The sequence below is a fragment of the Gallinula chloropus genome (genome assembly GCF_964237585.1).
Source record: "Gallinula chloropus genome assembly, chromosome: 8".
In the NCBI taxonomy this organism is placed as follows: domain Eukaryota; kingdom Metazoa; phylum Chordata; class Aves; order Gruiformes; family Rallidae; genus Gallinula; species Gallinula chloropus.
Window position 1 is genome coordinate 24,432,596 of NC_140093.1, and position 27,277 is coordinate 24,459,872.

Consider the following 27,277-nt stretch of genomic DNA (forward strand, 5'->3'; position numbering starts at 1 on the left):
AGAGACTGTGGAGAACTACTCAGAGAATTGCCAATAGGCACTTCAGTTGGAGAGGACTGGGTAATATTTGCATTAGAACTATTGCACAGATGTTTGCTTGAAACTTCTGGATGACAAAGCCCTCGAAGTCTGTAAGCATGCTGTTATTTATCTTCAGTCTTAGTGATAAATTGATCACAGATCAGCTGAAAATTGCTTTGTCTTGTCAGTAGAATGTTTCAAACTGTTCCAGTTTAAGAGGCAATGAATACAATGTGATCACTTCTGAAATCAATCCACTGGCTCCTCTTTTTGTTCTCAACAAATTTCAGAAAGTGTGATTTCAGTGTCCCAATGAGCTGCTTTCACTGTACCTTTTGTAGTTTTGTGAGCTTAGTAAATTTTTCAGCTTTGTGTGGTAGGGATGTTACCACTTCATTTGTTGATGTGTAGTAGTTTGGTATGCAGGACTTGGTCTTTCTCAGAAATTCACTCACTTGTATGTGTGAGATCTTCTCTCTTACTTAGTGCTTTCAAACTCCTTAGTTTCTCCTTCCCCCCCTTCTAAACTGAATGTATTTTTTATAAGAGGACATGCAAAACCAAACTCATATCCTGATTTCTCCTATGTATAAACATATGATGTTAATTGAATCTTTTTTGTAAATCAATTATTATAAAAAAAAAGTTTCCTCAGTTGAAAGCTTGACTGGGTTAAAGGCTTTAGTGTTCAAATCAAATAACCTCCCTGGCATTATTTAAACATGTAAAGAAAGTCAGTGTGATTTATGGGCTTTCTTTTTTTAAAGTTTTTGTTTGTTTTAACCTGAGGCTTTACAGTAGAACTTGGAGATACATATTGACTTGCAAAATTCCAAAAGAAATTATTCAGAGGATGTATGTACAACAAAACAGCTAAGTGTAACTGACCCCTTGTCCTGGTGAGGTGATCTGCCGCCTCGGTGCGTGTACAGCATTTACTGACGTGCGCAAAGACATTAAAACACACAACTGATGTTCTGATAAGCCAGCTTTCTCTGAATCTATATAGCATGGTGCTTACTCATGTGTTCCTTTGAGATGCTCTCCAGTATGAAGAGGTTCTTGTTTCTCTGCATTCAATAGTACTCTTGCTTCTATTTAGTTTAACTCTCCTACGGACTGTGTTTACTAACATAAAAAAGAAATCACATTTTTTTAAAATCTTCAATTCTAAATCATAGAATATGTGAGTTCCTGCTTATGTATTTAAGTTCACATGCACATTGTAACCTTGAACGCCACTTTCCGTTATTAGAGATAAATAACAAAACAAATAGTATTTGGTTTCAATTAAAATAATACCATACATGGCTAAATTAACATCATATATCTACTTTGATATTCTGAGGGTTCCAAATGAATGAAGTCCATCTGATGACAAAGGAAAGAGTTCATAAAAAATTCAAGTTTCTGAAGCTACTGCTATTGACTATTCATGGAAATTTGGGTGGATGCCAAATATTCTTTTGCAAATCCTCAGTGCTTCACAGATATGCACAGGAGTGTGATTTATCATGCTTTCCTGTATCCTGTGTGTCTTTCTCCTTTGTCTCAGTCGTCCAGTCACAGAGGAAGAACACCACCTTATGGCCTACAGAATCATGCAAAGAAAGAGCATCAAACAGTTTTGGGGAAAAAAACTAAGCAAAAAAACCCCACGCCTGAAATGCATTTGTCAAAATACTGGCGGTCCCATTAAGGGAACATTCTAAGAATTTCTAGAAGGAGAAAGGACACTGTTGCATGTCTCTTAAATGATACCTTTTTTTAATCTCTGTAATTGCAAAGATTTATTGTTTTAGTTGTCCATTGACCCACTGCAGACATATATTAGCTCCTCCCTGACCGGTCCTGGTGTCTGTGTGTGCATAGCCAGCTTTCTCAGTGTAAACTAATTTTACCTGGAATGTCAGAGACAGGCAAACGGATTTGGCCTTGGAGGGTTATTCTGGTAGCTAAGCATTATAAGTATCTTTTTAATCTGATTAGAATAGGCTTAAGTCTTTCTGAAGCAAACTCACATCATCATCTACAGCATCTCATTTGTGGGGCTGCAATGTTTTAGGCTACTCTGAAAGATCAAGAGTTGATCTTGATCTTACATCTCGGGTCTTTCAGTAGTTTTCAACTGTTTGCGTGATGTATTTATCAATAGAATTTCTCTTTTCTCTTAGGATGTAATTAATGATTTACTCATGTGGGGTGGGGCTTAGTCTACACGCAGTGTAGAGATGTGTTGTTTGAATGTCAGTTTTATTGGGTAACCAAAACATAAGGGATAACACTACAAACACCACTGTGTGTGGTATATGAGGAAAATATTTTTGTAGTATTTGTTCCAGGCTAATTGTTACTTTACAAAATTAAGTCCTTTTGTCTCTTAGCTTAAATCTACAGTTAGTTTTCCTTAGTTATGTGTTGGCAAGCACAGTGTGACCTTAATAAAGTGGAAATCCTGTTAGTCCTTCATATCAAAGTTACCCATTGCAAAGAGAATTGTACTTGAAAATGCTGTGGTAGACAATCAGGTTTGAAAACTCCAAATTTCTCTTATTTGGGCTATTCTGTGGGTATGACAGTGACTTGATGTATACAGCTATTTTTCTAGAAGTATCCTCAGTGCACTTCATAAAATATGTGAAATAAAAGGCTAGAGATCAGAGTTAATTTTATTCTCTCTATACAGCACAGAATCAATCCTTTTCAACATACTCCAAGACTGGACTGATCCTATTCTGAGAATGTGTGGTTGTATATATTACCTAATGGATCAATTAGTTCTCTGCTTTTCCTTGCGAAAGCTCCTGATAAATTTGGCTGTAGAATTGTTGTAGTGTAACATTTACGAAGAGAGAAATCAAATTATTTTTATACCAAATCAATGGGCTGTAATTCCTGAGAAGGTAATGGAATTCTTGTCCCTTGAAACCCTCAAGCTGACATGTTATGAGTTGCTTCTTGCCTTAGTGGGTTGTACTAAGGGCAGGCAGGCTGGAATTGCCTCTGGGTTAAACAGAGCACGCCTGATGATAGGTTCAAAATCTCAGCAAATTTTTATTTATATTCATGTAGTTTACTATTCAGGAGTAGGTGGATAGTTGTGATACTCTGTTAAGCCCCATTTTATCTAATTAGGTACTCTGCCCTCTACAGAAGGATGCTGCATAATTGTATTGGAGTTATACATATGTGCTGCTCTTTTTGTGGTACTGTTGCAATAGTTGTATTGAAATGGAAAATTCGTCCTGTCAAATGAAGAAACCATCTATTAATTCTGCCAGCACTGAAATATGTTGCTTTAAAACTAGAATCTCTAAAGGAATGAAACCAAAATATTTTCCTTTTCAAGCTGTCAAGTACAACTAGAATTTACTTTAAAAAAAAAAACAAAACTTTTTTTCCTGACATTGTTTTGTTGGTTGTTCTGTGTTATATGTGGAGTTTTTTGTGGTTTGGTGTGGTTTTGGTTTTTTGTTGATTTTTTTTTTTTTGTGAACTTATTTAATGCTTCCTGAAAGGCACTGAACTGATCTGGATCTCTGGAGAGATTCTCAGAGTTGCTTGTCCTGGTTAATAGCATGGTGATGTTCATTACTATGACTGAGTGGGTAATTAGGCTGATAATACTAATTCAGGTCTTGATCACTTTGATAACAGCAAAGAATGAAGCTGATAATTAGGAATTGTAAATTGTTAATTGGGTATCTGTTCACAGAGCCCAGATCAACTACAAAAAAAGATTAGAGAAATAGTTTTTTGCTTTCACTCTCTTACATTTCTGGTGGATCAGAAGATTCAGGGGAAAGATCACCATAAATTATTGCTTAATTTTGGAGAGTCAGAAACGGTTGGCATATGGCATTACTAAATAATTACCTATTGAACTATCAATCATTAATTCTATGTTTTTAAAATCACATTGATGGGTTCTGTAACAAAACGTTTCAAATTCCTTAATTCTGGGTAAAAAAGTCACTAACACTATTAAATATAGTATGATGTAAATGTAAAGAAGTTTATCTAACCTTACCAATCAACAGTTCATCATGCCAAAGCTAATTTTATGCATTAAAAAAAATTGTGCCCAGGATTTTTTTGGTCTCTCTAATGAGGAATATCTGCTTTGCTCCTCTGCATAGTGGAGACATAAAAATTGTTTCAATTTAAGATCTTTTAATCTTCAAAAGTTCCAAGTTGGTTTGTGTCAGGACATCCTACAAAGGCTGTTCTAGCTGCTTTCCTGGACTTCAGTCTATGTGGATTTTCTTTTTCAGTGACTCTTCCCAGCCATCAAAATCTGTGCCTTCAAAATGGTGCTCTAGAACTTTATTCACAGTTATGGAAGGTGAGGCATGTACCCATAACACTTTCCTTTTCTTCTATGAGAGAAGAACCATAAAAATACCTCCTGATGCTAATTTAAAAAAATAGTTGTCGTAGTTTAGCCCTGGCTGGAGGCCAGATGCCCACAGAAGTCAGTCTATTACTCCCCTTAGTTGGACAGGGGAGAAATTATATATTAAGAGGCTCAGGAGCCAAAATAAGGACAGGGAGAGATCACTCTGTCAACGACGTGGGCAAAACAGTCTCAACACGAAGTGAAGAGGAGAAAAACTACTCTATTATACTACACTACAAAAAACAGTGAAGAAACTGGAGTTGAGAGCATGACCAGATCTTAAAACACTTTCCCCCCACCATTGCCTTCTTAGCAGACTTTAGTCAGGAATTTGCTCCCTTCTTCCCCCTGCTCGCAGTACAGGGGGTCAGGGACTGGGAGATGGGGGCTTCAGTCAGTCCCTTGCAGGTTGGTTTCCCTCTCGGCTGGGGGATGGGGGGGCATTCATTCCCTGCCCTCCCCCTGCTGCACTGTGGGGTCTCACCCACAGGAGATAGTCCTCCATGAACTTCTCCAACGTGAATCCTTTCCCCAGGGCTTTATCTATTCACAAGCTGCCCTGGCGTGTGTCACTGCTATGGGTGCAGTCATAAATCAGTATCTCTCAGTCCCAGTCCTCTGTGGGGTCACCAGCCTCACCCAGCAAACCTGTTCCGGTGCAAATCTCTCTCTCACTCATCTCTGTGTCTGTTTCTCCTCATGGCTGCAAGTGCTGGCAGGGGTTTCTTCCAACGTAGGGTCACAGCGTCTCCTCTGTGTCTCCACCTGTTCCATCCGGCTTGGAGCCCCTCCACGGGCTGCAGGTGGGGTCTGGGCCTTTTCCATGGGTTTCTCCACGGGCTGCAGGGGGATCTTTCTCTCCAGCACCTGGGCCGTCTCCTCCCCCCCCAGTTCCTGGCCTTGGTGTCTGCACAGCTCGTTACATCTTCTCACTCCTTTTCCAGTGGCAAAATGCAGCTGCTTCCGGGTTGTTTCCTCTTTATGTGATTCTCAGAGGCACTTGACTATCTCTCAGGCCGCAACTTTGCCCTTGAATAGCTCGTTGTTTATAGTTTAGGCTGGCAGAAAACTCTAACTGCTGCTTAAAGAAACCCGTCTCAGCAGCACAGACTCACAAAACTGCAACAATAGTTCAATGGTGTAGACCAATTGTCGTTTGCTCTCTGAATAGTTAGTGACAGAAAATTGCTGTCAGGAATTGTTACTGGCACAGTGAATTTTCAAGTGACACTAAAGGACATTGTAACAATATGTTTCACAGTTGGAGGAGGAACTTTCAGTGTGAAGTCATCACCTTAACTCTGATGGCCATGGCTAAAGAAATAGGCATATTTTGAATGTTTACAAACACAGTGAAAAACAGGCAGCAGAACAGGTGTTTTTAGGAGTTACCTGTATTGTAGCATTTAAACAGCATAAACAGGAAACGTGAAATCATAAAGAACTTTTAAATAACATAAGTAACACAGTGATCTACTAGGTGAGTCCTAAAGAGAACCCTTTTGCTTTGAAGTTTCCTGTTGAAAAATGTAGGTGGAAAATCCATAGGTTTCTGGAGGAAGAGTTGTTTGTGAGATAGTTGTCTGTAACTCAAGAAAAATAAACAATTTTCAGTGGCAATGGCCGTAGAGCTGAGGCCAAAATACATGCTTGTATAATGTGAAATACAGACACAGGAATGCAAGTGTATGAGGTAGGGTTTACAGATTCCCACTTTCTATAATTGTTGCATTAAAGGCATCGTCAAATCATGAGTGTAATGGAGCACATTGATGAATTCTTTCCTTATGAAAGAAAGTTTATATTCCTTTCTTTTGTCCTCTTTACCAACTGGCAAATGCAAATCGCAAACAGAAAAATTACTCTGACAGTTAATGGAGTGACAGAAATGGTGGACCAGGATAATTAGAAAAAAGGTGGAAATGTATTTGGTAGTTTCAGTGTATCTGTGGCATGGAAAACCATTTTCTTTTTTTCCTGATGTAAAACTTTTGAGATCTGCTGGAAGTTGACCTAGAATTTGCTCTTTGTGTGCATTAACTTCTTCTTTGGATGCTTTTATGAATGCACTGTTGTTCTCTGAATCTCTTTTTTCAATAAATGATTTAGATCAATTTTTATATCCAATTAATTGCAAAGCAGCTTTTGAAAGTATTTTCCCTAGCTTAATGTCAAGGGAATCCCAGGCCTTTAAGTCTGGACAAACTTGTGTGGGCAAAGGATCATAAGCAGATGGATGTCTCATGACATCTTCAAAACTTAGTACCCTTCAGCTGTGATCTGATAATGGCAGGCACCATGTATTATTCCTAAACTACAGAAGACACAACCCTCTGTGGTGGTGGTTTGATCCACCTCGCATTCACACTGGTCTGGGGAGGTGACTGGTACTAGTAACTTGTCTCAGATGAGGCTTAGATGATGTGTTGAATCATTGGCTGATGGTTGCCTGATCATCATCTTTATGTCTTTCTTGAGGTTGTCTGTTACAAATCTCCTTTCAGTGCAAAGTACATCTAGTTAGTCTTAAAGGCTGGTGCTAGTCATGTTTATATTGCAAGTACAGACCTGCATAAGTATTTCAATAAAATACTGCAATACTACATGCACCTTGGGTTGTTCATACTGGGCCCTAGATTATTTTTCTCCAGGTTTTCCACACAGACCCTGAAATTCATTAACTGTATCTTAGCTCTGGGGTACTAACCCCAACTTCACAAGGGAGTGGAGGGTGAAGAGTGAGAACGGGGTCGATTTTACTCTTGCAAATAGCTCTTAGGCAAAGCACTTCTTGAAGCAACGGATATTTTTGCTATCAAATTTCCCAGTCCCTTGTTGCTCCCCACTGTTCTTAAGAAAAGGCTAGTTCTTGAGTCCCTCAGTGTGCTCTGTGCCAGAAGAGTTTAAACTTTTCTGAATACCAAAATTGAATGATACACATTAATTTTCTTTGCTAAATAACATGTGCGCTGCTATATGTTTCAATCTGTCTTCCATTTGATTTATTAGGCGCGCATTATCAGTGTATAATAAATGTACAAAGTTATTTCTCTCAGAAATGACAACTATATAAATAATTCCAGTAGAAATCAAAATTACTGTGGCTTGCCTTGTGGTTCCTGCCCCAGCAATCTGACACCGCAGGATTATATGGCTAAGGAATGCTGCTTTTGAATGATCGACAAAGGATTTCACTTCCTCTACATGAGAAGGTAAATAATGTCAAAATGGGAAATTAAAAATGAATATACTGTGACTGGTCAATAGGTCCTTAAAGTGGAAGAAGGCTTGGAGAAGACAAGCTGGGGCATTGTGCCCATGAAGATTGGGGATTAATGTAGGTTATGACTAAAACCAACTGTTGCAATGAGCTGACTTTATCTCTGGGGTTTGGAAGGGGACCTTTGTTTTTAGATAAAATGGTTGGATCGACTGATCTTGTCAGTGATTCTCCCTGTACTACCTAAGGAGTGTGGATGTCTCCCTGAGTTAGGCGGACCCGAGTGGGGAGAGCAAATAGGTGGCTCAGCCTGGTGTAGAGTGTAAAAACCAGAGAGAGCAACAAGCTTGAGCTGACTTCAACCCATGTACTCCTTCACTCTGACTGGGGAGGTGCAGCCTCCTCATGGTAAGCATGTTCTAGGTACCAGGAATGGGAATCACATTGACACTGTGATTGAACTGTGTATTGCAATTGCTCTGTGTGTGTGTGTATATATATATTTTTTTTTTTTTGCTAATGCCATATATTTTATACTGCTCCACTAAATTAGAAATACGGTATTCCATCAGCCATCTTGATATTAAACATTATACCCTTCATGCATGGAATATCTAAAAGAACTGGCTCGGGGAGTATTTGACTCTGACAAATACTGCTAATAAGCATGGTCTTGCTAGGATGATTTTTCTCGCGAAAACAAGATGTAGGCATAAAATAAAGACTCATTCTATATAACAGTTTAATGTCTAAACTGGTACTAAAAAAACCTATTAGTTGAAAGCAAATGGGCAAATGAAAGAAAATACAGTGTGCTGAAGGACAGAGTATGTGAAATTGGCCATTGTGAAATGAAAGGGCTGACAAGATGCAGAGTATTTCAGTGTGGACATAGGCAACATGTGTAATGACTTTCTAGGAAACTGAATTTAGCTTTGGATGGGCCTTTGGGCAGCCTGGGCTAGTGGAGAGTGTCCCTGCCCATGGCAGGGAGGTGGGACTAGATGGTCTTTGAGATCCCTTCCAGCTCAAACCATTCTGTGATTCTGTGATTAATAAAAATATAATAAGAAACAAAGGCAGTGAAAATGAATGTTTCCCAACAATACTCAGATTAACGTTATAAGTCTTTCTACCTACATGAGTAGTTTTATTATTAAATCAACTGCAAAATTTGGTTGATATTTTCTGGTAATCATCTGTATGTGATGATCTAGCTAGAGTGATACTGTACTTTCAGCATGACTCGTGTTGGTGGTTTTATTAAAAAACCAAAAAACATAGTGCATGCAAAACCCACTTGCTGATACCAGTGTGTAAGTTTGAAGGGCAACACATCTCAAAGGATTCAAAGCCCATTTATCGGCATAATGATATTATTTATAAACATTTTTTTAAAATACCCTCTTTACTTGCTGATTATGATATGATTCACCTTATGAGAAATTTGTATCCTTTTATCTCTACTGAAAAAAATCTTATAGAAGGGGAATTTAGTGAGATTGCTGATGTCCTATGCTGCTAGGAAATGAAGTAATTCCATGTCTTATTCATAAATACTTTATATAAGATATGCTATGAAAAAAATCTTTAAGATATCTGCTGAAAATACTTATGAAGCATTTGAGTACCTATAACTCTATAACTGACTACCACAAATTATATTAAATAGAATAAAAAAGTAGTTCTTTTGCTGATGGAAGCTGGCAGCTATATCACTCATTTTCTTAGTGAAATGGAGTCAGTGAAATTAATGTTGGACATAAAACTTACTTTGAGGGGCAAAACTGCTTAAATTACAACCTTATAAATATGATAGGTCTTCCACAGGAATAAGAATGAAGATTTCTAATAAACTACAGACTTAACAGGAACAGTGGTTTAAAAGTGCAGAAGAGAGACTCTTCCCATTTCCAAGAACCAAACCCTTGCTTCTGCAGGCAGGTTTGCACCTGGCCAGCTTGCAGTGCAAAGACAGCCATGGGTGGTGGAAGCCTTTCTGGCATTTGCAAGTTGTGGAATTAGAGACTTGGTTTATGAGGCTTCATTTTTAATTTCTCTTTTTGTCTTCATTGTTGTAATTCTTCCTTTTGATCTAGAGATAAATTTGCAGGCTCTGAACCGGTACGGTAGCCATCCTGCAAACCGCAGTCCATGTGCTTTTCTCAAGTTCTTCATTCTGCTCTGCAGTTCAAAAAAACTGTCTCTCTCACTTGAAGCAGCAGCTTCCATTTTTAAGGGTGCTTCTGCCCTTCTATTACTATTATTTCTGTTAATAGGGAAGGGATGAGTATCTTGTATTTTAGCCAAATATTTACTCTTCTCTTTGTGGAATAACTTTATCTCTTTGGAAACAGATATTCAAAGGAGGGAGGAGGGCAAGTGTGTTTTAGATCATACAACGGTTCTCTGGGTCAGTAATGATGCCTTTATTGAAATAATTGTGCTAAGGACACTGCCTGTAGGCATAGAGAATTGTATTCATTTAGGTAAGATTACTAGCATTTGCATGAGAGTATGGGCACATTAAATTCTATCAAAGCTTTCTTTTCTTCCAAGATAATTTTGTACTGTGTTGTTCAATTAAACACACTTTTTATAGATGTTGTTAGACATCACAAAATTGTCTTCCTCAAATGGACCTTTTCTTTTTTTCAGTTGGTTAAGTTGCTCTTTTGTTTTTACAGTTTGTTTTGACAAATGTTGTTCAAAGCAGGGACTTAAGCAGCCAAGCAATAATTTTTTATGCAGGTAATTTAAATATAACTAAATCAAATAAAATGGAAGTTCTCTGCCAGCTCTCTAACTTTCCAAAATTCAGACTTGCTTGGAATTTCATTTCCTAGTTTAGTCCTTGACCAGTCTGGCCCATGTAAAACTTTCCTCCTCCAAATTACCTCCCCTCTCGTGCCCTTGTTCTGCTACTGCACTAACACAGTAGGCACTGTGCATTTTTGAAACCTAATGGGACCATCCTAAATTCAGTGAATCTGACACCTGGAGAGACATTTGTGTTTAATTTGTTGGCATTTTTTAAACCTTGTGTTGCTGAGGTGCCTTTTTAACCACTGCAATGTAAATTCATCAATGAGATAATGAAGGCAAAATGTAGGTAACAGTTCCCTTGCTCAGGTTACTGTCTTTGCCTTTCCTGGATTTATCCACGTTCAGCACTGGAGAAAAATGAAGCTAGTCCCCTAAGAGGACAGAAGTCCATGTGCTCACAAGCAGAAAATACTAGAGTCTGTTTGTGGATGTGCTTGTCTAGAAGTAAAGGAGGTTGAGTGCTATACATTAATCTCTTGAGCAACAGATGATGTCACAATTTCTGAAGAGTGTTAGATTACAGGGTAATTTTAAACATGCATGGCTAACTCCTGGGCTTCAATGTGCTTTATTGCACTGCTTTCCCACCTTTACCTGATTTGCCCTTACATAGAGTATAGGTAAGTGCTGTGTGGTAGAGATTACAGACAATATAAAGAAGTGATTTTTAATTTTTTTTCCAATTCAATCTGTGATTCAGTGCTTAAATCTCGAATGACTTTTATTTCTAGACTGGACTAAATATGTAGCAAGTGCCTATGCCAGTGTTTTTAAACACAAATTAGTTATTTTAATCAGTCAGTGCTTTGTTTAAAAACTCAGACTTCTTAGCGTCTCCTTGGCTTTGTAGTTAAATACTTTTAATTTTGTCTTTCACAATTCAGAAGTGCTTTTAGGCACAAGCTATCAAAATGATGTGGCAAGTGAGGTGAGAGTTGTGTAGCTGACAAAGTGTTGGGGGTACACTAACTGCATCCCATCTGGCTTTGGAGTTAGTAGAAATCTCGGATTTCAGAAATGAGTCATTACTTCACTCAAGAAGTGAATGATAGGTATGATAATGATAAATAAGACAACCACAAGGATTCTTTCTGCCTGCCTGTCCATCTTTCCATCCATCTTTCTGTCTTCAAAAGTAAAATGCAACCAAAGCCACTCTGGGGCTGTGTTCCCTCAAGGACATACTCATCATTCCATGCAGGGTCAGGCCAGGAAGGAGGCGGGTTAAACTGTGCTTAGCAATAGGCCTGAAGAGCTTAACCAAATCAGACCAAGGATAAAGGAATCGATAGCAACGCACAAACACCCTAAACAGCTCTGCTCTCTGAGCATCGCATGTGTCACGTGCTTATGTGGTTTTGTTCTGTGAAAGGACTGGTCACATAGGAATATCTATTTCCTTGTCAGGTGAGGTGGGGTTAAAGAACCAGGCAGGAGAAGTTAGAACACAAGGTGAGTGGGATGAAGTTAAGAACCAAGAGTTTGGTAGTACCTACAAGGGGAAAAAAATGGGGATCACCAAAATTAAAAGCTCCCCCCCCTCCCCAGCCCCCCAAACAAAGTGCCAGCAATAACCACTAAAAGCCTTAGTGTCCCACATATTGCTCTTTTAGGATAATATTAATCAATCCAAATTTAAGTGTCTAAAGAGTGGATTTTTATATGTCACAATTTACATTTTCTAATAAATGAAAATAAATAGGTGCTGTCAAGTAATAACTAACCCCATTACAAAGATAGAGACTGGGAGAGTGTGGATGTCCTGGTGCATTGGTAATACTGTAGTATCATGGCTTGAATGTAAGTGTAGGTATTTCTTTCTATATGCGCATAGATCTATTTATCCTGCCTTGTCTCTTCCTATTTCTGGGAAAGTGAAAGGTTTGTGTGTGCTTTCTGTTTGTTCCTCTGATGATTTTGCTACTCAAAGCATCAATCCTTTCCTTGTCTTTTTAATCCAGTCATCCAGGTCTGTATACAGATCTGTGGTTTATATTCAGCATCAAAAGAAATTTCATTTGAAAATAACCCATGCAGAATTGTTAATGTTTTCATTGGATTGTCAAACTCAGTGAATTCTTGGTTGTTGAGTATGAATGCTCTGTGTTGCTGAAATTGTCTGATTTTTTGCTGTTCTGATGCATTTTATTTGGCTATAAGAATTAAAGCTTCCAAATAGGCTTCCTGTGGATCAAGAAGTCATATTCTGAGAAAATTCAAAGAAATACTTATTCCCAAATTCCTGGAGAAAAGGAATAAAAAGGCCAATTATTGCTGTATTTTTGCCTCTATCGCTATACTGAAAAGTTTCTGTACCCTCTAAGGATTGTATTCTAGTAGAGTCAGTCTAGGTTTCTAGGAACAAGAGTAATTTTGGGGTAAACATATAAAAGCAAAGCAATATTCTCTCTCCCTGACAGCATCCGCTTTTAATTATAGAGCTATTAATTTGATGTATTCCTGACACTGAACACTGCATCATGCCATTGCATTTTTTGTTGCTGACTTAATAGAAGTAAGTTTTACACTGGTGACTTGTAAGCATTGTTGAGCTTTGCTATGACAGAGTTAAAGTAGTACCAGGAAGCAAATATTATGCTACAGATTAAAAGGTCCATGCTCCATGAGGGAAAAGAACCCCAGACTGCTGGGGATCAGTAGAAAGGAGATGAATTTACTGAAGGAAACATAATTATCTGGCTTTATGAGGAAAGACACTCTGCCAAGTATATGGTGCAGAAGAGACTGAATTGAGGGTTGTCTGTCAAAGCAGCAAAAAAGAAATGAAGGGGAACTTCATGCCTACGTGAAGTCCAGCAAAGCCACAAATGAGCGAGAAGGTTGAGTGGAGTGCTGGGCACTCATCAGGAAATGCCTTCGAGAACCCCCTAAAAAGGATGTGCTTGGCAGAACGCTTACCTGAACTACAGCAAATAATCCCTAATTGAACTTCCAGAACCTGTTATTTGATGATTCAAAGCTGTTGCACTCATCCTAAAATTCTTACTTTTTTCCTCCTCCTTTCTGGTGCAGATTGGTAGGTAGATTGATTCTGCAGTTTCCCCTGTAATAGACATCATCCCAATACAAACAAGTACAGCTTGGCAGATTCTTTGTGGACTTCTCTTTCAGTAGAATTATCAAGAGCAAAACTGACCAATTGGATTGTGAACACTTGAACTGTTTAGAAATAAATCCATCTGAACATGTTTTGATTCATGTGTCAGCCAAAAGTTAAAAACATAATTACTATTAAAACCAAAGTGAAGTCTTATGCTTAAGTGAAAACATCCATGTAGCAATGGATATGCATTGAGAGGTCACTTGGAAGAGACCACAAGTTTAGGTTGTATGTGTATATATAATTTAATTAATTTCTTGCTATCTCTGAATTTTTGTTTTAAAAAGTATTGTAGTTGCTACTGCAGGTAAACCCAAGAGTTCTCAAGGACTTATTGGTGCAACTAATAAAAAACTGAAGTGAAAGAAATTCGGCAGCTTGTCCAAGTATAGACACAAAGAGGCCGTACCCATGATAGATTTGAGGCTTTTAATATCCTTTATTCCCACACTGTTCTTGGTGCCCTTGCAGCCATTCTCAGGGAGTGTAATTTGGGGCACATCTCTATCATTTGAAGAATTTCCTGTGAAGTACTGTGATCTGTTCAGTCAATTATTGTGTGTGTCTGTGTGTGTGAAGATGATGTTTTCTTTGATTATTTATTTTAAAAGAAAAACGATCTCACCTGGAATTTTTCAAGGTGCTGATGTGATATACAGCATCCCTAAGAAAGGGGAAGTTGTTGGTGTATTAGGCCATTTCTGTACTCGGTTTGGTTGGTGATTTCTGATTTATTTGTAAATCACACACACACAAAGAGCATTTAAGAAGGGATTGATCTTATCCCAGAATTTGACACAATTCTTGCAATAATTGAGGTGATTAGTACCAGCCATCAGTTTTACCCTTCAGAATAAAATGTGGCAAGCAAATAAAGCCTGATGGCATGGCTGTGCAAAATTTCATTTAACAGCTCATTGCAGGGAGGCCAAGTTGGATTGCCAAATATATCAAATCACTTTTATAGATCTAAGCTGTCTACCTCCTGATTTTCTTAATCGTAAATGGTATAACAGATATTGCTATAGTTTTCCCATGCATTGTAAAAGGAAAGTGTTTGAAATAAGGAGCAGAGCAAGCTGATTTGTTTAGTTAAGTTTACAGGTATAGGTTGTATGTACTCCAGATGTTTGCAGACATTCTCAAAGTCCTAGGGCCCTTTTTCTCCTGCATGCAGTTTGAATACTCCAAACATGCCTAGTCAGTAAGTGGTTGCTGTCAGTGAGTCACTAAAAGGGTTCCTCTCTTATATTTATGGACTTTTCATCTAAGAATGAATAGTTCTTACTGTGGTGTTCTTACAATTCCACATATGAAGAGAGGAGAGGGGAGTGATGAAATAAATGCTAAAATGTATCTATTTTCCTATTGGTGCTGAAATTTTATCTAGATCTAATCTGTGTATCTATAATATCATCACGTAGGTATTTCTCCATCATCAGTCTGGTATATATCTGAACTCTAACACACTTAACATCTGTGTCCTGGGAGTCAAGGAAGTGCTGCTATCCATGTTTGAAAGATTAGGAGATGAAGCACAGAAAGAGAAAAGTGACTTCTTTAAGATCATACATGAAGCTCATGAAGAATTGGGGATAGAAGACAAATCAGTTGGGCTGATGTTTCAGTGTACCCAGTTTGGTTCTGTTTTGGATACTTCTCATGCTCCAGAAACCAAAACCAGTGCTCAACTACTGACGGTGGTTGGTCTTGGGGCAAGGGGGTATGGTAGCCTCATAAAAATTTAGCAAGCATATTTATGGTATATTTACAGTACCCATCAATTTTTGGCTTCTGTTAGGGGGTATTTATTGTAAAGTCTGGTTTTAAGCATTGGGAGAAAAGTGGTGTTTATTTCATGAAAATTGTCAACATGGAAATTTTTGAGAACAGGAACAGTTTTCAAGGACACTCTATACATGTGGGAGTCCTTAAAAAATTAGTTTTTTTCTTGAGTTGTTTCACTTGAGTGCAGATTATTCAAAATGTGAGGAAGACCTTTATCAAACTGTCAATTTTTTATTTGGTAGTTGGATGACAGTATGTCAGCTTGTCTGCTCTTCTGATCCTCTAATTTCATTACAAAGTATATATTTACAGTCAAATTTATTACATGCAGAAGTATTCCCTTTATAATGAAACCTGATAATTGGTGTATGTTATGTATTTGAGAAACCAAAGGGAAGACCATAGATTCATCAAGTTCTAATAAAAAGAGTTCCAATCACTCTGTATTCTTTATTCAGTGAGAAAAGTCAGAGTGATGTTTGTGTCAGTTTCTGTGAGCCTAAGATACATGTGTGCCTCCTTGCTTATACACTTGTTTTGAATGAGCATGAAGTATGATCAAGCTCTCTGTTGAAATCCTTTCAGGTTGGAAGAGTTGTATTGTTTTCTGTGTGATGGAGGCTTTCTGCTGCTTTTCCATTTCTACTCTTGGGTGGAGGCCAGTTGATCTATACACTTTTCAGGGAGGAAGAAGTTGGTTATGGCCACTGTGCAGCCTGGTATCCTGAAATACTGATTGCCTTGAAAGCACAAGTATTTACTGAGAATCCAAATGGATATTTTCCTTAGATTAGAAAAACTCAGGTCGTCTTCTGTCCTGAATTAGGCAAAACTTCCCAGACTGCCTTTGAATGTCCCATATGTCACGTGCTAATATCTGACTCTGCTCCACTGCCTCTCAGAGGCTGATCTTCAAATGGTTGTAGCCAGAACTTTGCTAGCTGTCTTGCACAGGCACTGGGAACCCTCCTGTTGCCTATTACCTAATTCCTTTCCACTGTAGTCAAAAGGACAGTAAACATTACCTAGTTTTCCTTTCAGCTAGGTTGAATGGGTATCACTTGGGTACACTGCAAGATGTACATCTTGGCAGGTACATTGTAGATACCCAATAGGCAGTTTTTAGATGATACTTGTCTAGTATCTCACTATTCTCTGCCTTGTGTCTTGACTAATGTCATTTTTGATATTTTGAAGGTAAAAGGTAATATACATTTCATTCTACAGAGTGAATAGTTGACTTTGGAGTAAGTTATGGGCTATTATTCACCATGGTGGTGTGACTGTAATACGTGGAGACACCGATAGTGGTGCTAACACTGCTGTTCTTTTGGACTTACTAAACTGTTAAAGTTTGTATGGCATTTGGATTTATTGTATACGTCAAATATAATGGAAATTGCCTTTGTTTTCACCTGAACCTAGAGATTTCATGTGTCTGCATGGTGAGGGCTTTGTTCTAGATATTAGAGATTAATTGTAATATCAATGTAAGTTGCAGTTAGTATTTGAATTGTGGTGCCTCGTACGCTAATAAAGAACACTTTGTAGTCCTTCAAAGGTGCTTTAGCCCCATGAACAGATCAATGCAACCACTGACAGAAGCTAGAAGGATGCTACAATTGAATGTGCTTGCACTGGTACACTCAACTACATCAGTTTGGTTTTATAACTGAACCAGATGACTATCCCTCCCCCTACCCAGTATAGTTAAATGAGACAAGCCAATAAGTCATTCTCTATTGAGACTTATCTTTCAAAGTTGACTGTATCATGGTCCTTGAGAGTTAAATCTCATCATGTACATTGGGTGCTTAAATTTATGCCCTGTGTCGTTACTCTTAACCATGTTCATTTGATTATGGTTGGTGTAGGTGGAATAAGGATGTGACCCTACAGAACTGCATGTGTTTTCCATGGTACCCCAATATATTTAGGAATACCTGTACCACAGTGGAGGGCAGTGGTGTGTGTCCCAGTATTCATTTTGACATTCTCATACCCTTGAATAAAAAAATGTGTTTGTAGGGTCATCTTTAACTTCCTATATAAGTGTAACAGGCTGAACATTGTGATATACCTGTGTACTAATACAATATCTGAGTTGCTCAAGTACCGGATCATTTCTCATCATACTATATGAAATCTCAGCTGGTTAATATATTCAGGTCTGATTAAGATTGACAGGTTTTGCAGAGTATGAAAATGAAAAAAATAAGAACAGTGGCATTAATTTATTAATATGAAGTGATAACTTAGTCTGTAGTTGTTCAGGATTTTTATTTGCACCTCAGTGAATAAAACATACCACTACTTGTAATACATGAGATTCTGATTAATCATCAGAAACATCACTTGATAGTGAAGAACCCTAGAAAAATTCTACTTTTCTAGACCCAGTTAATCCTGGATTAAGCGTCAACAGTTTGTATAATTTATTTAAATGACCTTTGTTGTTTTTTCAGCTCAATTGGAAAATTATAATTAGTATGGTTTTTGTGTAATATGTTTGGTGTTAGAAATGTTAAATCTCACTATGGGAACTTAAATTAATATGGGAAGGTTCACATGGGTGTTAGCACAATTGTCATCCAATGCTTAACCAAAACAAGTTAACTTCTAATGCTTTGTTGAAGGTCCTTTTATTCAAGGGATGATTCAATATTTTGCAAGTTAAATGATCTTCAGAGTTAAAATATCAAACCCAGAGCACACTTGTACGTCCAGAAAAGTGTAACAAATGTGGAAAGCTAGAAAGAAGAATTCAAATTTATTTTGGCACTGAGTAGTAATTAATATGTAACTAATATGAACAATTACTGCTACTTAATAGCTAAGTTTGCATTTGAAAATAACGAAGTTTTTGAGAAAATATAATAAAATTGTTTTGCTGGATGTCATTGGCAACTTTACCTCACTACTTGTTACATAGGAAGAAATCCTGAGATATCTTGGGAAAGAAATTCATGTTTTAAACGTACAGAAGACACTTCATGTGTTTTTGCCTTTTCTTAAGACAGTATTTTGCTGAACCAAGTGCGCTTTTTAAGACAGATAATGTGCAGAACACGTAGAATTTTCATGTTGCAAACAGCAGCTCATCTCTTCTCTGAAAATACCATGTGGCTTAGTAATTAATGGTTTGCAATTATTGTGGATACTTTAGCTTTTTATAGATTTTAAACTGGAAGCTTCAGTTCATATCAGAATGTTTCTTCTAGACAGGATGAGTATAGCCTGAGATAAGTGTATAAAGTGATTTCAAATGGTTTCAATGTTTACTTCATGACCACTGGCCTTTGCTCTGTTGATATGTGGACACATGTTAGATCTTATTTCCTAATTAAGTGGCTTATACATATTTTTTTATCCAAATTCATGCTGTTGATATGGGTAGAGTATCTTATACACGGATCTTGTGCATATTAGAATTCAACTCTGCCAGTATGTGCTGTTCCCCAAGAGGAATATAACATTACTTTCTTTGCTCATATTGGTACTTTGAGGCCTAAAAATGAACTGTTGTTTACATGAGTGACAGACTTGACATATTGTCGATGTTATGGCAATTTTTCCAAAGAAATGAAGATTTATGAGACTGTGTAATTTATGAATACATATGGGTAGAGATGTCTCAGGTATTTTTGTCTTTCCTTAAGAACTATTGGCCCAGACAAATTAGACCCAGACAGTCTGGTCTAGAAAACTCAATGGATGTCATCGAATAAACCCATTTGGTGGAGTGATATCCTGCTAGCGTATCTTATTTAGGAAAATGCAATGGTATGAGATCAGTCCTTGCTGGGCTTGAGACAACCTATACTGAAGTGTATACAATGGAAAAATATCAATTAGAGGTTTTATCAAATGGCTGTATGTTTTTCATAGTAAATTCAATCAACCTTCATGTGTTTTGCTTCTCATAAAGCTACTTATTTCTCTTTGGATGTTATTTGTGCACAAATATTCCATGTTAATCTTAAATTCCAGCTAAATTGTATATCTCATTCTGTGCATCAGCTTTTTAGAAGAAGAAAAATAGGAAGAAATACTAAGAAAGGACATTTGATTCTCTGCACAATAACCACTATAGACACCTTGGATACAAAATAGCTCTTAAATAAGAGCTAACTTAGGCCTTGTTTTTATAGAAAAACCCCTTTAATCCACAATGCTGATTGAATATCAGCTTGTAGATGAATGCTGACAAGCATTGTGACTCTGACTTGAGCTGTAAATGAGATGCTCTGGATACTGTCCAATTTTTCACCATCTATCCAGTCAATCATAAATTAAGTTATAAGAGTCAGATGGTAGTTAGGAAAGAACATACTCATTTTTTCTTATTTAAATTTTCCTTAAATGTTGTGGGATTTACTGTTGATTCAGTTGTAATTGGATTTACATCCTCCTTAGCAGAAGCTGTAGGATATAGGAAGGATTAAAAATGGAGGGGATGAAGGGAAATACATTGTTATTTATTTTGTATTTGAAAATAAGAAAAACAAAGAAAGAAAGCATTCCCCCATTCGTTATACTGTGTTGGGACATCTTCCTGTACTTTTTTTTTTTTTTTTTTTAATTTAGGTCTGCATTATAGAATTTTATTTACTACTTCCTGTAAATCATTCCTAAAGCAAAAAGATCCCTCCAGGAGAGAGCTACACCTCTCATTATTTTTTACTATACTTGTTAGTATTTTAGAAACTCTGTTTGGTCAAATAGATGGGCATCCATTAAATACAACTTCAAATTGAATTTAAAGGATTTTTCTTCCTACCTCATTAAAACGGTGGACTGCAACCATGTAGAAAATGTCACTTGAAATGTAAAACTGGAAAATCTTGCCTTGAACTGTGCATGATGTATCGGGCAGATTCTCAAGCCCAGTTAACAAGAGCTGTCTCCTCCTTAAAGCTTGAATAATCTGAGGAGATTTTTAGGTACGAGTTTCTCTCTCTTTCTCCCCTTCTCCAACCTTAATTTGGCAGTGTTCATAGAGCGTGTTCCTGTTCCTCTATATGGCACATCATTCTTGGGTCTATATTCCTTTGTACTTTAGTTAGTTACTAGTGAAACCAGTAGGGGTATTTTTGTAAATGGGTCTGTTGAGTTAATCCCTGAATCAATAGGTGGGAGATGGAATGTGGGTGCCTCAGGAAAGGCTGAAGGTGGGAGGTGGAAGCTACAGGGTAAGGAGGTGTTTGTAGAGACAAGGAAGAGTGAAATGCGATGGATAAAAAAAACTGCTTAGAGGACACCAAAAAATTGTGTTAACCTTAGTACTGGAGTAGCTGTGGGTGACAGGGAAGGGTGGTAGTGGCCCCATAATTGAATTGTTCTTTGCTATACAAAAGAGGGCAGTCCAGCAGTGTTAGGAATGGCAGCAGTCATCGATATGTTGGAGAACAGCAAATAATGTATTACCACAAATATCTATTGAAAAGCAGAATTTATGTCATTGGTACATTTGTTTGAAGTCTGCAAATGGCAATTGGATCATAGAAAATGTTGCATTGACAGCATAACAACAAGGATTAAAAAGTCCTAAATCTCTAGCTCCTTAACTCTGTCTTAACAGAGGGGCATGTTAATGTAATTTAGAATGTCATAAAAATCACTAGATGTTTTATATTTGCAGGGAGGTTGAAAGAGATTTAAAATACTTGAAACCAGCCTTAAACTATTTTAGACAAAAGAAAAATATTTATATTTAATTTTAGCCTAGCTTTCCTAATGAAAAGATATTAATATAATTAAGTTATTTGTCCATCCTATGGCCAATCTCTTGTTGCAACTAAGTCTGACAGCAGAATAATATTTTAAGAGTTACATAAAGGACAAAGACAACAAAGGCAATACTATGATGTGAGTCATACTATGACTATGGCAATACTATGATGTGACCAATGAACACAAGTGTATTTTCTAACTGGGTTTGCGTGACACAGAGTGGGAAAGGGACAACAAGAAGCTTAGGCCACCAAGAAGCTTTGGAGGATGTGGGAACCTAGTGTAGACGAGGAGAAAATGCAGATCTATTCCTAGGTGTAAAACAGGGTATGCTCTTAAAGGTTTGGGGATTCCAGACACAATTTTACAGAAGTGAGGTTTCACAACTTAAATAGAAATAAATTGTTGCTTAAACACTGAGAAACAGTACTCCTGTGTTGGAATAGAAACATGTTCAACTAACCTTTAAGTCTTGAAACTAAAACTGACTGATTCATTGTCCAATGGAGTGAAAAATACTAATATAGAAATAGTAAAATCTTTCAAGGAAGACAAAAATTGCTACATCAATAATACAATGAGTTATGACTATTAATGGAGTAAGGAAATCTGAACCACCTCTCCTGACAGTGTTCCTTTAAAGAGTGGCTTTTTATGCTGGTTTTGGCTGTGATAGAGTTAATTTCCTTCACAGTAGCTAGCATGGGGCTGTGTTTTGGCTTTGTGCTGGAAACAGTGTTGGTAACAGGAATGTTTTTGTTACTGCTGAGCAGTGTTTGCACAGAGCCAAGGTCTTTTCTGCTTCTTACTGCACCCCACCAGTGAGCAGCTGGGGGTGCACAAGGAGTTGGGAGGGGACACAGCTGGGATAGGTGACCCCGATGACCAAATGGATATTCCATACCATATGATATCTTGCTCAGTAAATAAGCTGGGGGAAGGTTGGTGAGAGGGCTGCTGCTGAGGGACAGGCTGGGCATTGGTTGGTTGGTCACCAGAAATAGTTTCCATTTGCATTGCTCATCTTTCTTTGGGTTTATTTCTCTCTGTTATTTTTCTTTTGGGTTGTTGTTGTTGTTACTATTATTCTGTTATTATCTCAGCCCATGGGTTTTCTCACTTTTACCCTTCCAACTCTCTTCCCCCATCCTGCTGGGAGGGATTGAGCCAGAGGCTGCATGGTGCTTACTTTCCTGCTGGGGTTAAACCACAACAGTTTTCTAACAAGTCTGCAGAAAGCCTGCTGTGAGGAGAAGGGTGAGCACAGAGGAGTAGTTCAGGCCAATGTATCCTGTGTTAGAGACAGATTTATAGTTTGGGGTCTGTCTTTATCAGGTTGATCTGTTTTGTAGATTGACTATGAAAATCACTAGCTCTGGACAAATCCTTACCCTGCTGAGAACATTAAAATGTCATAGAGTTTAATATAGAGTAATTGGAGAGAACTCTACTTGAGAAGGAGATAAAGTGAAATTCCTAAAACAGATTTTAAGACTGCTGTGAACCCTTTTTGTCTGTCTTGAATAAGTGTGTTCCACTTTAATGAGATTATTCTGAGGCTCCCATCAGGTTTTATGCACAATTTTCTGCTGGTTTTCCAACAAAGACTTCTTTCTGTTTTTCAATAGAATTTCCTTTCTATTGAGTTAACAGTAATGTCTTTATAGCTGATCAAATGTAGTCAAGTTAACTGACAAGCAAATTATTATAAACAATAATTGTCCCGATTTATATATTTCAATTATGTCGATATTTATTTATTTTGTTTGGCTGCCTGTTGAAGTTTCTGCTTAGTAGCTCTCTCAATGCAGTTGCAAAACCTTTTCCTTTCCCCATCCCAGGCTTGTTGTAGTTTTACATTTTAGGGGTATTATTTCCCTGCCACATCCTATCATTCTGTGTGAGGAAAAAGCAATTGGGAACTACTCAGGGGGAAGGCAAATAGGAGAAAGGGTAAAGGCAACCTATAGCTTAACATCATTTGCATACCCCATAAAACCCAGTTCAACCAAGTCCGCTCCCTGTTGTTATGAAAGTAACACACATCTTAATTTTGTACTTTAGCCATTGTTTCTCTCGAGAGAAAAGGGGTTATTGTAACTCCAGCTTAGTGGAAGTATGTAAGGCTTTTACTCATCCTGTGCATAAAACTGATAACCCATGCAGTTGGGAGTGCTTATTTATTTCTTATTAATTCATTTCAGTCTTTATAAGTCAACTGAGCATTCAGCATTTGTAAAGTGATTCTGGAAAATTATTTTGCATAAGTAATAGTAAACACTGGCGTTGCTTCCTGGCAGGGAATGAAAATGATTCATACAATTCCCAGTGGCCTAATGAGCAGAAACAGGGACTGGAGCCATGAATAGCTCATTGGCTGAAGTTTGGCATCAGAAAAAGCCATGTTGATCAGCTGTGCCTTCACTAGCAGGCATCTTTTGAATCAGTGGGAATTACTTATTGTGAGGCGTAGAGAGGCACAGAGGGAAGATTTGGCAGACAAATTTGAAGCAGGAGGAGATGGAGAAAGAAGAAACCCTCATACCTGGAAAATAAAATTAGCTGTAAACAGAGCTTTGCTTTTTCCTATTAATTTATCAAGATTTGTAACAATGCCAAAACATTTTATATTCTGTGAAGCACTGCAGCAAGCTTCCAAAGTACGCCCAAGATTTTACAGCCTATGCAAATTCAGTGCTGCTGGGTTTGCCAAGTTCTTGGTATTTAAATGGGACCCCATTACTTGAAACAATCTCACTGTCAGCCATTACACAGGAAATTCTCCCTCTTTCTCTTGTTTGTTTTTAAGTAAATCCAGTTTCAACTTAATTGTAATTTGGATTTTTATCTTCAAAAATCAGCAAGTGAGCCAATGAAAGCACACTCTGAAAACATAAATAACAGTGGTAATCAGATACTGAAAATAAAATACATGAAACAAAATCTCATCAAGTAATGAACTGACACAATTTTCTTATTTCTTTTTTTGTTTCACAACAGCTAGATTGTCAGATGACTCATCTGCTTTGATTTGAAATAAGATGTGTGTCTGTAGATTCCCTTATTTGTATGACTGCTTTTTGTCAGTGTGAATTAGGGCGGCTTTCAAAAAGCAGCACAACTTAGAACAGTTTACAGTTATTGTTATATTGTTGGGATATTTTGTTTTCTTCACATCTGATGTGATTGTTTAAGTATTTGTTTGTGCTCTGATTCAAAGACTGATGCAGAAAATACTTCCCTCTCCATTGGCTGCAGGAAACTTAGTAACAGCCTTTCAGAAGGCTTGGACTCATTCTGTAACTTCAGACCCAAAATAGGGCTCTTCCAGCCCTACTCTAGATCCTATTTGTTGTGTCTACAGTTTGCTTTTACTCCAGATGCTAATGAAAATAAATGAGTGCTTATGTTTAAGCACTCAGTAAGTGCATCTGAGTCGATGCTCTCAGTGAAGCTCAAAGGAAACAGATGCTTCCACGTGAGGGAGGATTGTGAGTGTGAGCCCAGTTGACAGGGGAGAACTGTGGGTACGAAATGTGCTTCCAACACCCTGAAGTGTGTTCAGTTCCCTCTAATGCTCTGTTCAAACCAGTAAAATAATAATGATGAAAAGAATTTCCATATAAATTCTTCCATGATTTCAAAGGGAAACGTCAGTGAAATTTTGGGTAATTTCAGGCACGTTTGTCTGATGAGATTAACAAAATAAGGAATGGAAGCAAATAAACTGAGCCCTGGTATTGTTAAGATAAAAATATTGAATAGAGAATGAGAATAAACAGTGAATAAAAAAGAGTAAGGAGAAATGAAACTCTACTATAGAGGTTTTTACATTACCATGCAACCCAGGTGGTTGTTTCACATAACTCTGTAGTTCTTTTTACCAGTAATAATGAACAACTGTACTATAAAATATATGGCTGTGCACATAACTACCAAGAAAGCTACAGGAAAGCCCATTAGTAATTATTATGAACATTTTTTTAAAAAAGCTACTCTTGCTATCTGCACATGGTAGTCATCCTGGCTCGGTGAGCTCATTAGAAAAACAAAATGGTTTTGTTTGATCTTGATGTATATGGTACTCTCCAGGGACTTCAGCAAGTGTTCCCCAAAGCAAAGCTAGTGTATGAAGCCCATGTTCTTCTCTTGGGGAGGGGGGAAGAAAAATAAAAATCACAGCACTCTATGTACCATGGTAGTGTGTTTCAGTGTCACGGTATGTGGAAATGACTACAAAATGCAAATAAAGGATAACAGCAAATGTATGCAGAGATTAATGTTTGCAGTAGTGTTATTGTGATCTTCTGGGAAGACAGTTATGTTTAGCTTGGTCAGTTAATAATTAAACACTTCCATTGGTTTTCCGAATCACTGCTAAACAAATGTGGAGGCTTTAAATTTTGTACCTCAAAGGATTGCTTCGATGTTCCCAAAGGGATTCTTTGTAGCTTTCTTGGAATACTCAGGGTTCTAGCCATAGAGGGGTTTTTCTTTTCTTTTTTTTTTTTTTAAATTCTGTGCGCTGCTCTGTAAAATTGTCTATTAGCTTATACCCAATAGTAACTGAAAATGCTACAGTATCCAGCTAAATGTTTGAAGCCACAATGAAATCCTTAAAATTTAGTTCAAGTTTGGGAAAATCATCAAGATTAAACACGTGTGGGATCATGTGAAATTGCGTAGAAAATCAGAATTTATCAGTGTTAAGACAGAAGGAGGTGCTGAGATTCATTTCTGCGGGCAGCTATTCTGTGTGCAGTATTATTTGTTAGTTGCAATAAAGATGTGGATCAAATAGAGATATATGGATATTTGTTTGCTAAGGCTGTAAAGATACCTAGATCATGTGGAGTGCAGTTTACTGAGTTGGTGCAGGTAAAAAATGACCATGGATTGTTTAGGTCCTTTTTGATGCTTTGATTCCCCTTTGAGGAGAAAAGGGATGGGTGTAATTTTTGGTCATGTCCTATAGTGAGCTTTGTATTGTATAGTCTTTTTGTAAAAATGAAGTAAAATCATCAATGAGCCATAGTTACCCAATATATAGGACAGTATCTTCTCTCAGCTTTTGAAATAAAGATGGTCAGGTGAGCAAGAGGTCTTTCCCTTCCCTTTAGAGGAATATTGAAAAACTGCATTATTTTTATTGATTGCTGAGACTGCAGAAAGTTGCAGCTAGCTAGAGACCACAAATGAGGTCAGGGACATTTATTTTAACTTCAACTTGTGGGGTCACTAGGTGCATCTTTAAAATAACAGCTCTGCTCCAAATCTTGTCTGTATTGCAGCCCGGAACCCTTGGTTGTTCAGAAGGAGTGTTGAACTATATGAACCACATGGTAGATTCTTTCAAACATTTGCATTGTGAAGCCAACTTGAGTCTCATTCAGTTTGTTGAATGTATTTAATCACAACAGCATAGAAATACCTTTAAGGACAAATACCAGGAGATATGAAATATTGCTGTACCGTGAGAGATGTCAGTACCTGACTAAGGAAATATTTTTCTCTTTCTTCTTTGGTGTTTATAAATTCATCATCAGGACCATTTTGTAGGGAGCAAGGATAATGTACAAAAACCATGTCTGAAATGCTTTTGCAAAATACAGCCAACAAACCCGGCCTGAATCTCTGCAGTATAATCATACAGTCTTACTCAAAACCTGAAGCTGTTACTTCTTTGCTGGAGGGGTTGGTTTTGTTTGTTTGTTTGTTTAGGAAAGCACTGTCATGTAGCTCAGACCTCGGCTATGCTTCTTATTTTTGTTTCCATCCTCAGCGTTCAGTGGAAATTAAACATCTTCCACTTGAATAACTTAAGGATTTTATTTCCTTTTTAGAAAATCTTTCTCTTTCAATAAATATTATCTTCTTTGTTAAATTGCTAAGCTAGTATAACAGCACAGAGAGACAGCTCAAGAATTGCAAACACAGAATAATTAGGAGATCAATAAACAGTTCAGTAATTCTGAGATGACTTTGAAGTGACCTTCCAGAATAAAAAAGCCCAAAGCTGTGTAGGACATACAAATCTTAAATGATAGTTACTGTGCCAAGAGAATTTGAGTAGGTTGGTAATGTTGATTTAGCTGTCTTAATTGTGTTGAGCTCTGCAAGTTGCAGAATAAAAGAGCAGTGGTGAGAACAAAAGAAGCACACACAGTAA